This window comes from Nicotiana tabacum, chromosome 6 (genome assembly GCF_000715075.1).
Source record: "Nicotiana tabacum cultivar K326 chromosome 6, ASM71507v2, whole genome shotgun sequence".
NCBI lineage: Eukaryota > Viridiplantae > Streptophyta > Magnoliopsida > Solanales > Solanaceae > Nicotiana > Nicotiana tabacum.
The window spans coordinates 109,100,731-109,112,756 of NC_134085.1; positions in this window are offsets into that span (position 1 = coordinate 109,100,731).

Here is a 12,026-nt window from a genome sequence, read left to right on the forward strand (position 1 = left end):
CCAAATCTTTCGATCTGAGATTAATTAAGTTTGACTACGATTTACCCCTTCATCTTTGATTGATTTGTCCAAAAAGAGTTTAGCATCTTTTGAGTCAAATAATTTGGCGCCGTCTGTGGGGATTTCCTAGTAAAAACTCCTAGTTTTTCCCAGATCGAAGCTGAGAAGCACGATCACTCATTGGAAGAGGCACGGAAAGAGAATCTAACTCACGCGAGACATGGAAACAGCGCGTCGGGAGAAGGAGAATCAAACGGATGCACGAAGCCTGGAATTCCTAGCTCCATCGGCCGTGAACATCATAGACAAGGCAAACTGCACTACAATCCAGTTCCTCCCCCCTCCCCATCAAACCGCCGGATGAAAGCGAAGAACATCTCACCCTCACCTCACATGCTTCGTCAGAACAGACACATAAGATCCACATGGGCGAACGTACGTAGGGATATCTAGATTGAAGAACAGAAACTATATCGATGCAGCCAACCTCGTGTCCACCAGCGTTGGACCACCCGAGGCAAGCAATACCAAGCAAACTAGGACTCCCACGAAAGAAAGGTTCGACCTCGCTCGAACCATGACGAGCTGACATTTCGATAAGTTCGAAATAACACCTTTTAAGGCCAAAGGTCTTCGCCATCAAAAAGGAAAGAAAGGTTCGACCCCGCTCGAACCACGATGAGCTGTCATTTCGATAAGTTCGAAATAACACCTTTTAAGACCAAGAGCCTTCGCCATCAAAAAAGAAAGAAAGGTTCGACCTCGCTCGAACCACGACGAACTGTTATTTCGATAAGTTCGAAATAACACCTTTTAAGGCCAAGGGCATTCGCCATCAAAAAAGAAATAAAGGTTCGACCCCGCTCAAACCACGATGAGTTGTCATTTCGATAAGTTCGAAATAACACCTTTTAAGGCCAAGGGCCTTCGCTATCAAAAAAGAAAGGTTCGACCCCGTTCGGACCACGACGAGCTGTCATTTCGATAAGTTTAAAATAACACATTTTAATGCCAAGGGCCTTCGCCATCAAAAGAAAGAAAGGTTCGACCTCACTCGAACCATGATGAGCTATTATTTCGATAAGTTCGAAATAACACCTTTTAAGGCCAAGGGCCTTCGCCATCAAAAAAGAAAGAAAGGTTCGACCTTGCTCGAACCACGACGAGCTGTTATTTCGATAAGTTCGAAATAACACCTTTAAAGTTCAAGGGCCTTCGCCATCAAAAAAGAAAGAAATGTTCAACCTCGCTCGAACCACGATGAGCTGTTATTTCGATTAGTTCGAAATAAAACCTTTTAAGGCCAAGGGCCTTCGCCATCAAAAAAGAAAGAAAAGTTCGACCTCGCTCGAACTACGACGAGTTGTCATTTCGATAAGTTCGAAATAACACTTTTTAAGGCTAAGGGCCTTCGCCATAAATAAAAAGAACGAAAGGTTCGACCTCGCTTGAACAACGACGAACTGTTATTTCGATAAGTTCGAAATAACACCTTTTAAGGCCAAGAGCCTTCTCCATCAAAAAAAGAAAGAAAGGTTCGACTTCGCTCGAACCACGACGAGCTATTATTTCGATAAGTTCGAAATAAGACCTTTTAAGGCCTAGGGCCTTCGCCATCAAAAAAGAAAGAAAGGTTCGATCTCACTCGAACCACGACGAGCTGTTATTTCGATAAGTTCGAAATAACACCTTTTAAGGCCAATAGACTTCGCCATCAAAAAAGAAATAAAGGTTCGACCTCGCTCGAACCACGACGAGCTATTATTTCGATAAGTTCGAAATAACACCTTTTAAGTCCAAGGGCCTTCGCCATAAAAAAAAAGAGAAGAAGAAGGTTCGACCTCGCTCGAACCACGACGGGCTATTATTTCGATAAGTTCGAAATAACACACTTTAAGGCCAAGCGCCTTCACCAGAAAGGAAAAGAGTTCGGCGACCACCGGAGGAAAAGGAAAACCGGGACTCGACGGGCGAGCCCCTGTCTTGCGCCAAGGTCACGAACAAAGAATAATAATTGAAGTACAAGACAAATAGCGAAGAAGAAAACTCTTTATTTATGCAATGTCATAAGTGTGGGCTACCGCCGCTTGCATGTGGCCCAGGCCGACCAATAAAAAAATGGGGGAGAAAGAGAAAATGGAACAGACAGACGCCAACGAACGAACGAAATAAAAATAAAAGCAAAGTACGACAATTTTCATTCGGCGTCATTACCGCCGCCATCATTATCGTCTCCACAAGGTTCATCATCATCACCACCCACACCCCCATTATCTTCGAGTGTCGCCGCGTCGTATCCACAGTTGATGCGAGCATCACGAGATTTTGCTCGCGCTTCTTTGTAAGCAGCCTCAGTCACGATGCCTACTTCCCACAAACCCTTATATATGTCCCGTTGGGCTTCGGCATAAACCCAGAGCTCATGCATTCGGCAGGGAACGGCAGCGGGAGACAATTCAACCTGAGCTTTTAGTTGCTCGTTCTCCACCTCTAGGGATGCACTCCATCTCCCAGAACTGAAGCCTCCTGATCAATCGTGCCATTCCGCTCATCGAGCCTCACCTCCATAAGACTAGTTGTCGCCCTCTCCGATTCTTGTTCAGATTGGAGTACGCGGATGGTATCCTCCAAGGCCGCCGCCCTTGCCAGAGCCTCAGACAAGGCTCTATCAATGCTTTCCAAACCAGCAACCTTGCTCTCCATCGCGGTCAACTTCCCTCTCCACTCTGCACTCATAGCCTCGACTCAGACCAAGTTCTGATCCATCTCCGACTGCAGAGACCTCAACTTGCCCTGCAAATACTCGCACTCTGCAGTGACCCCTACCCAATTCGAGCTCCTCGTCCTTGATGTGGAGTTGCTCCTCAAGCTCGTTCTTGCTACGGATCGTCTGCAGCAATTCCTGGTCCCTTTTCTCCAACTCCTTGCCCAGAGCTCGATTGCGGGGACCCATCCTCAGCCGTTCGTGCAACTTGCGACATCTGTCATGATAGCGACGGTATTTCTCCAGCATCTGCAAGAAAATCCTCGCCCAGGTGTTGGCCCTACGAATGTTTTCCATTTCCACCATATACGTCTGAAAAATAGAAAGACAGTTAAACTAGTGCTTTCGAACAAAGGGAAGAACTTAAAACAAGAGCCAAATGCAACGTACCCTCAAGCCCATGACGGCCACCTCGTCCCTCAACTCAGCATCAGGGATATCCCGCAGGGACTCATTCTCAACTTCTGAACATAACAGTCTAAATTGCGGCACCAGATTATCCCCTTGCGCCAAGAGGTTAACGTTGGAAGGGATATGGAGGATACGAGTTGAGCCTCCTACGTGAACCACCGAATGAGTAAGGCCCTCCTCGAACATCCTGACATCGTCAGGATCCAGGTCTGACTCGGATTCATACTCGTCAATCATCACGCCTTTTCCCCTTTCCACTGTCGAAGGAGGAATGCGACCCGCTGCAGAAGAAGAGGGCATATCTGAAGTCACAGTAGCGGTGCCAGAGGTCTAGTTCTCTACCCCGACAAGGCGTTGATCATCAATAACAACAGGGACTTGTGGCTGAGTCAGGGAGGCAGTCGGAGCTTCAGAGTGTTGACCGTCGGTGCCAACTTCAACAATCTGCACCGTCTCTCTAGGAGATACCGCAACAACACCTTCTCCTGAGCCCGTCGAGGGAGAATTATCCAGGTGAATCACTGTCGGAGGCGCCAACTCAAACTCTACTCTCCGTCTCTTTGACGGGCCTTCCTCCTCCCTAGTCGATGGTGACTCGTTCGTAGGACGGACGACACTGGTCGGGACCTCATCCTGAGAGGCGGTCCTTGCTGGAGTGACCAAGGCCACGGATTCAACCGAAGCAGCCCTTGATGAAGGGCGCGCAACAGGTACGGCGATAAGATGTGCGGATGTGGCCGGCTGGCAATAGACTAGCTGAGGGGCCCTGGCTCTCCGCACCCTCCCTGACAACGACGAAAGGCGTGTAAGAGGCAAAATAAAAAATGAAGAGAGAAAATAGTAAATAAGGACGTCATCTCACCAGTAAGAGGCCTGCGTCCAAACCTCTCATGGAAAGTCGACCAGGTACGAACTCCCACTATGTGGGGAAGAATGGCATCCACCCATTCGTGAATCCGTTCAACGGGAGGCGGGGGCAATCTATCAGCTGCAGTAAAGCAAAGCGGTTTAGTATCCGCGGAAAATGGTCAAACACTCCATTAATTAAAGATGCAAACTTACGGGCAAAGTTCCATCTCTCGGGAAATCCCGTCGGGTCCGCCACAATATGCTCGGTCCGCACATAAAAGTAATTTTCATAGAAACAATGATTAGTTCTATCGTCCATCTTCACCACCAGACCTTTTGATCCCCGAGGACGCACGTGAATCATCGTACCTCAAATCAGTTGTGGAGCAAAAATGCTAAGCATATGGCCCAAAGTGACCTCACGTCCGGTGAGTTCCGTATATTTGAGCAGCATGAGAAACAACTTGTACAAATAAAGAGAAAGCTCAGCAGGGCACACCTCGTAGTAGCGGCAGAAATCTACCACCAGCATGGGAAGGGGAAGCGTGTATCCTACAATGAAGGGATAGGCGTAGAACACACAATACCCGGGGCGGTCAAAATGAACTCTGTCGACCCTCTCCGCCGGTCGAATCTCGACGAAACTGGGGATTCCCCGCCGTTCCCTCAACTCTACTATTCCCCTTTCCCTCACAATGGAAGCGACGTGTTCCGGTTCCGCTCCACTGCCAAAATTGAAGTCAGTCGCGTCCCTTCTTGGGCGAGGTAGAATTTCATCTACCGAGGGAATCTCCTCATCCTCTACCGTATCCACTTCTCCGGTGTCCTGAACATAGCTCTCTGTCACCAGATCAGCGGTAGGAAGATTATCACGAGAAGAATCGCCGACCATTTTTAGTAGAAAATTCTCCAAAAGAAGTGACACGAAGGAAAGATTAAAGGTTGTAGAGAGCAAGAAAGTAAGCAAGAACTCAAGGTATCGGAAAAAGCGATATCTGGGGAACTCTCTCAAACGAACGATAAAGTGTGTAAAGCAAATGGCCAGTTTCCCTATTTATAAGAGACAAAAATTCCTCGAGCGAGAAACCCAAGAGTCTCCATTTGAATCCGATGGGACACAAAACATTTCGGTTCCCCAGAAATACGTGTGTTGTAACGGTGGCGTGCACGAAGCAACGCTTTATTACCAACCGGCGTTTCGAATCCGAAACCATCGTAACTGTCCGCGAATACTGAAAGAACACCTCTACTACGCCAAAATGTGCGGAACGCGACTAAGGAACAGAAAATCGGAGGTCAGATTCCTCTCGACTACGCTGCAAACATATTCCGTCCGTCGAGCACGACAAAGGACGACCCCGACGGACGGAGGGGCTAACTGTATTGGTCAAAATCTGACCACCACGACCAGGTTGCCTACGACCTCTTTTTTAGCAATCGGGTAGTAGAAGTCAATAGAGTCCACTTCGTTCCTCCTCCGAGATATCCAACACATCGACGAGAGCAACGCCTAGCCACGACTAGAATGCACTGCTGACCCTAGCGCGCCAGGACACAGTGGGGGTAAGGGGATTTCGACTATATATATAGCCCATGAAGGATTTCAAAGGAGGGGGGGGGGGACACACAGAGGAAAAATAAGGACAAATCTCCATTGTTGTATCCTGAGAGAAGAAAAACAATCTGTAATCCTCCTTCCTCATCCATCAATGAAGAAGGCAGTGTCGAATCTTAATAAGATTATTGATAGTTCATTCGTCCCATGTATGATCATTGCTACCAAATCTTTCGATCTGAGATTAATTAAGTTTGACTACGATTTACCCCTTCATCTTTGATTGATTTATCCAAAAAGAGTTTAGCATCTTTTGAGTCAAATAATTTGGCGCCGTCTGTGGGGATTGCTAGGTTAGCGTTTTTAACTCTAGATCTTGTAAATGATTAGAATATAACGTGTTATTGCGCTCATTTATTAGGAAAGCATTCAAATATCTACAATTTGCAAGTCTAAGTCAAAATTTTCTTCTGAAAATAGAAAAATTTGTTAGCTATAACAAGTATCCGTACGAGGATTGACCACTCACCCGCTGATGAAAGATGAAGGACTCACACTATATGAATAAGGGTAAATGATCTCTTGTCGTCACTTATAATTTAAATAAAAGAAATGAGAGATTTCTTGTTAAAAACCCATAAAACTAAAAGTATTTTTGTAAAAGACCATAAAACCAATTCTCCCCTATATGAGCTACCTTGATTCCCAAAAAAAATACGATTTATTGATCCCAAGCTCAAAAATAGACGCATTATGGTTCTATATCAGTTGATTTGAACCTATTATGCATCAATCCATTGAATACATATCCAAATTATTCAATTCCGTAATTTAACAGGTTATTGATTGATAGTTTTTGTTTTTATATCTCTCCTTAATTCTTTTCATAGGAAGATGGTGAAAAATGAACATATTTGAACCCAATGGAATGATCTAGTGGTTAATGAAGTGGGTGAGAACTATATGGTCTTGAATTTAAGTCCCGGTAGAGGCAAAAAACACTAGCTGATTTCCTCATATCTATCGGAGCTTTGATAGATAGAGTTACCTGATACTTGTCAGTTGTTACTGGTGGATGTGGCAAGTATCCTAAGTTAAAGTGTGCGCAAGCTGGCCTAGACACCGCGATTATTTTAAAAAATGAACATATTCTAGGGCTTTCTTCCTTCAAGTAATAATTGTTGTTTTGTGCTTTAGCATGGGATGATCAATTTCCAAGTTTTTAAGCATCAACAAACAAAGATTGGAGCGTTGTAATCGATTAACACTAGGTGGTAAAATCATAATTGTGTTTTTGAGATCCTATAATTAATTGTTCTCAAATTATTTATTCACCTGCCTCTATGTTATTTGACCATCTTGTCTTATTCGTCTTTTTATAAAATGTCAATTTCATCCTCTCTTGAAGACTGAAGTCTTGTACATTTTGTTTAAAGCTGCGAAAACGAGACAAGGAATAAAGGTAACATAACAAAGAGGATTTGACTTATACTTGGTTGTCGCAAAAAATATCTATCTTTTTGTATGACAAGAGTGAAAATTGAAGTAGAGTTGTAATTCCCTAATAGTCTATGATCACGCCCAACTATGCCGTATAAAAAGGACTAAGCGGTCGTTGCAAATATAATCTGGTTTACAAGTCCGGAGTCGAATCCCACAGAGAACTAAGGCTTAGCTACAATTGTTCAATATTGCTAAGAAGACAAGTTCGAACAATTCCTAAGTTATAAATATTAAGATTCTTATATCTAATTAACTAAATAATTAAATTAATAGATTAACAACTAAAGATACTACGGGTTGGAGAAAAGATTAAGGAGGTCTAGAGTTATGGTTTTCCCAATTGTCGAAATCCTTCCCGCTATGTCTTCTAATTTACTAGACATACTCTCACGAGTTACGCTAGCTGGCATTAATTACAGCTCACTTAGATCGCACCCAAGGTTTGGTTATCCCTAATCCCACCTTTAAACCCTTTGTTATTGATTCCTCACATACGTCGGGAGTGATGTTGTTCAACAACTACCTAAATATGCACTCTCTCCCGAGTAATACATACTAAATAGGCACAGCTAATTGAGGATCCTATCAATTAACTACAACAAGAACGTAGTTGAACAAATAGAGATTATACTACGTCTCAATTATATAAAAACATAACAAGAATTTATCCTACAAAAGGTTCCATCAAAACTCTAGATAACAAATTAGCTATTCATAATAGTATGTAAAACTACAAAGTCATAACCAACAATGAAAAATAGGAAGAGGAAGGAAAAACTCGTAGAAGAATTTCCCGCCTTGCTCCTATTGTGTCTCTGCCTCCTTAGGTCGAATCTGTGTCTCAAATCTGTCTAACTCTTAGGTCTAAATTATGTCAAAAGTATGTCTCCCTTCTCAAAATAGCGCTTTTACATGTATTTATACCAAGTAGGGTTGGTCCCAGACGAAAATAACTTTTCCCGCGCGAAATAGGACACTCACTCTGTAAAATTTGCACTACTGCGCCGCATGGGACGCGCCGCCATGCGGGGCGGCAGTGGAAAAGCTCAGATTGCTGATTCTGACAGGCTGTAGAAAATTTTCACAGGCGCGGCGCACCGCACCACGTGCCGCGGTAGTGGGAATTTGTAAAAATTCAAAACATGAAAGTTGTAGCACTTTCAAATAGCTTTCCAACGATATATTGTGGAGCCAAACGGAGTTGTGAGTGAAAAGTTATGAGCATTTTACTAGACAATGCACTGTATGCCCGCTCGATTCTACATTTCGTTCTTAACTATCATTCGTCAATCCCCGAACACGATCCCAGCTTGATTCCTTGGGCTTTTACTCAGACTTCAAAGCTCCAAATTACTTGAATTCATTCCATAACCTCTACATAGCTCGGAATCACTCCTTCAAGCCATAAAATACATAATTAGTGCAAAACACTAGCGATTAAAGCTCAAACTCAATTAAAGTGCAGTAAATTAGAGTGTAATAAGCGACTAAAATACGAAATTATAGCATATCATCAACACCCCACACTTAAACCATTTCTCGTCCTCGAGCAATCAAACTACACTTTATATAGACATGACCTTTTTAAACAATTCTCCTAACTCATCACACCAAGAATATTTAAAATAGCCTAAGCACAAAAGCGTAACATCTTCACCTCAAGATTTGACTTACAAGTACCACGCATTATTCACAAATCACCCACTTACTCTAACATAGAGGTCACTGATATTACCTTTCCTTCATGAATCAAGTTCCCTCACACAGCAAAAGAGAGTAGTTCTACACTACCATTAGAAACTCAAGATAGAAAGAATTCACTCACTCTCAGAAACGACATTCATGTGCCACAAAATATGCACCATAGGCTTGCTCGTAGTGTACTACTCTACTAATCGAGCTCATTCAGTCTAGGATCAAGTAGGACTTTATTTGGTTGTTATATAGGCTGGCGGATCGGGTAGAATACATTTGGATATAATCGTAACTACACCTCCCTAAGCACTTTAATACATATACTTTAACATTCAATCCCTACACTTATGTCAAACCATGACTCCACCTTCACATAAATATACATCAACTCCCAAATTATTGGAGCACAATTACATCAAGAGTTACCACTTGTCAATGAATATCTGCACACAATACAACTATTTCTTTTCTTTTCTTTTCTTTGTCAATTCAAGTGGCTCTTGCTCTTTCAAATTAGTGCACCTTTCTCCTTATTTCATTAGTTCCACTCAAAATCCAAACCAACCGCCCCACACTTTAACTTTTACAAAGTTCATAACAATTCAAGTGCTCATGAAAGGTGAAACGGTACAAATAGATGGTTAATTCACACAAATGGGTAAGACTTGTAATGTGGTTGCCAAAGAAACAAGATTACAGGCTCAAATGGGTTAACTACGATACACAACAATTAGACCGGTAAAATATACATATCTGGCTCAACAAAGAAACGCCTATATCATTTTCAAAACTAAACAAAACTACTATTTCGCTTTGCAAACACACGGGGCAAGTTCTAGACATCAAATGTAATGCACAGAATAACACAAAACCTTACACACACATGACACATAACTCACTCAGGATTGGACTCATAGACACTCTAGTCAAAGCAGTTAAGCAAAGTTAAGATCATACAATCTAAGGTACTTCTACCAGAGTCAAAAACTGAGCCTAAGCGTCACAACCAAAGTACTCTTTATTCTCAAGGCATAACAAAGTCAAGTGATATTGTTTCAATTCAAAACACAACATAAGTTTTCCTCTTTCTACAAAAAAATAAAAACAAACTACACCCGATTCAAATAAAACCCTTGGAAAAGAACTGCGGCACAAAGAAAAACCAAGGGGGAATTACTACACTATCTACAAACAAAATCTTTTTTTTTTCTTTAGACTTAAATCCCTCAAGAAAATTGTCTAATAGATCTATCATCGGAAAAAGTCCAATTTTTTTAAAAAAAGCATTATTCAATTAAACTAACACGGGTAAAATAGCATAGAAAGTCACCCAGACAAGCTCCTCACCCCACACTTAAAATTGTGCATTATCCCCAATGCACACCATAACTAATAAGAGAGTAAAATAAACTTCCTAGTAGTCCAAAGGCCGAAGCACTAGTAGCTCATGGGGTATTCAGACTTCTCCCAGGCTTGGTCCTTCGTGCGGGTACCTCACACTTAGTTCCAACCATCTGGTTTGATGTTGCATCCTTCCAATAGATTTGCTTTCCATGCTCCTAGAAAATCAATAATCGACACTACAAAAATAATACAATTAAAAAATTAAATAAAAATAAATAAAATAAAAGAAAGCAGTAAAGTTGGTTGCCTCCCAACAAGCGGTTGATTTAACGTCACGGCACGACGCGAACCATTTTTTTGCCTCCACTTTGAACTTATGAATTGGAGCCAAGTTTTGATTCTGCTCTATGATCATGCTCCTGGAGTGGTAAAACGAATCTGACTGGCCCAATAAAACAATGTAGTATTCTGTACTTCTCGGCCTTTGGATGAGATGTGTATTCCCGACTTTCTGGCACGAAGAATTCTAGGATGTAGGAATCTTGTTCCTTACTCCTTGACTCCTCAAGTGGCTCGGACGACTCTATTTCCATATCATCATCCAAACACAATGTGAAAAAATGCTTGGAGTGTGGACCAATGCGCTCATCTACATGAACATTGGGACTGTCTACATTCTCAACACTAATGACAATAGAGTCAATTAAATATGTATCCTCAATATCCTTGGTTGACTCTAGTATCTCTTCTACAACATCGGCATCCTCAAAATCTAGTTCGATTGATTGTTGGTGTTCTACTCTGGCCTTCTCCTTTAGCTCCTCAATTCCTGTATCTAATTCACGCTCTTCTTGGAAACTATTCACAATATTGGCTTGTTGAGCATTAAAATCTTCAACCAGTTTACTCATGTGAACGTTCAAGTTGTGAATAGTTTCCTCATTCCTTTCTATCTGCAATTGTAATTTACTATGTTGTTCCAAAATGAATTTTAACATATCTTCGATCTTCTTTAGGTCAGCTTCCTTAGGTTCTTTGTTCCTATTAACTTCTCTAGAAAAAGAAAAACCATCAAAGTAAGGGGTTGGGGGAAGGTAAGAAATATAAGCACAACCGTGAAAGTGACCATCTTGACCACCACACATATCACACACATTCCACACATAAGATTGAGTTGGTGCACAAAACTCGCTCTCGGGAATATTTTGATAATTTTTCCCTAGGTGGTGACACGACCCAAAATCTAACTAGTCGTGATGGCACCTAATCCATCCCGCTAGTTAAGCCAACTCATCAAGTCCAATACAATATAACTTACCGAGGAAAAATAAATGATCTCTTATACACCTCCCCAGAACTGGTAGTACAAATCATGAGCTTCTAAGAATAGAGTTTACAAAGCTGATATGAAAAAAAAATACATCATCTGTTTGACAAATACATAAACAGAGTTTAAAATTCTAAGGCTACCATGAACAAGAGGCAGCTACAACAGTGACACCGGTACATTTTCCAAGTCAGCTCCCATCGAACACAGCAATGTCGACATCCTAAATCTGCACGCAATGTGCAGGAAGTATAGTATGAGTACAACTGACCCTATGTACTCAATAAGTAACAAACCTAAACTTAGGTTGAAAGTAGTGACGAGCTTGTACCAAGGTCAGAGTCCACACCAATATCCAGTAACATCTCATAACAATATAATTAAAGCATCACAAGGAATAACTCAATAATAAAATGCTCAGCTCGTTCACAGTTCCAAAAAAAATATTTTCTTTTCAAGTATAATAGTAAAACTCAATTCTTTTCACTGAAATCACCAAAATATGAGTAAGTATGAAAACTATGATCTTTCCCATAAAACTTTCTTTCAAAATAGGAGATTTCGTTTTTCAAATGACA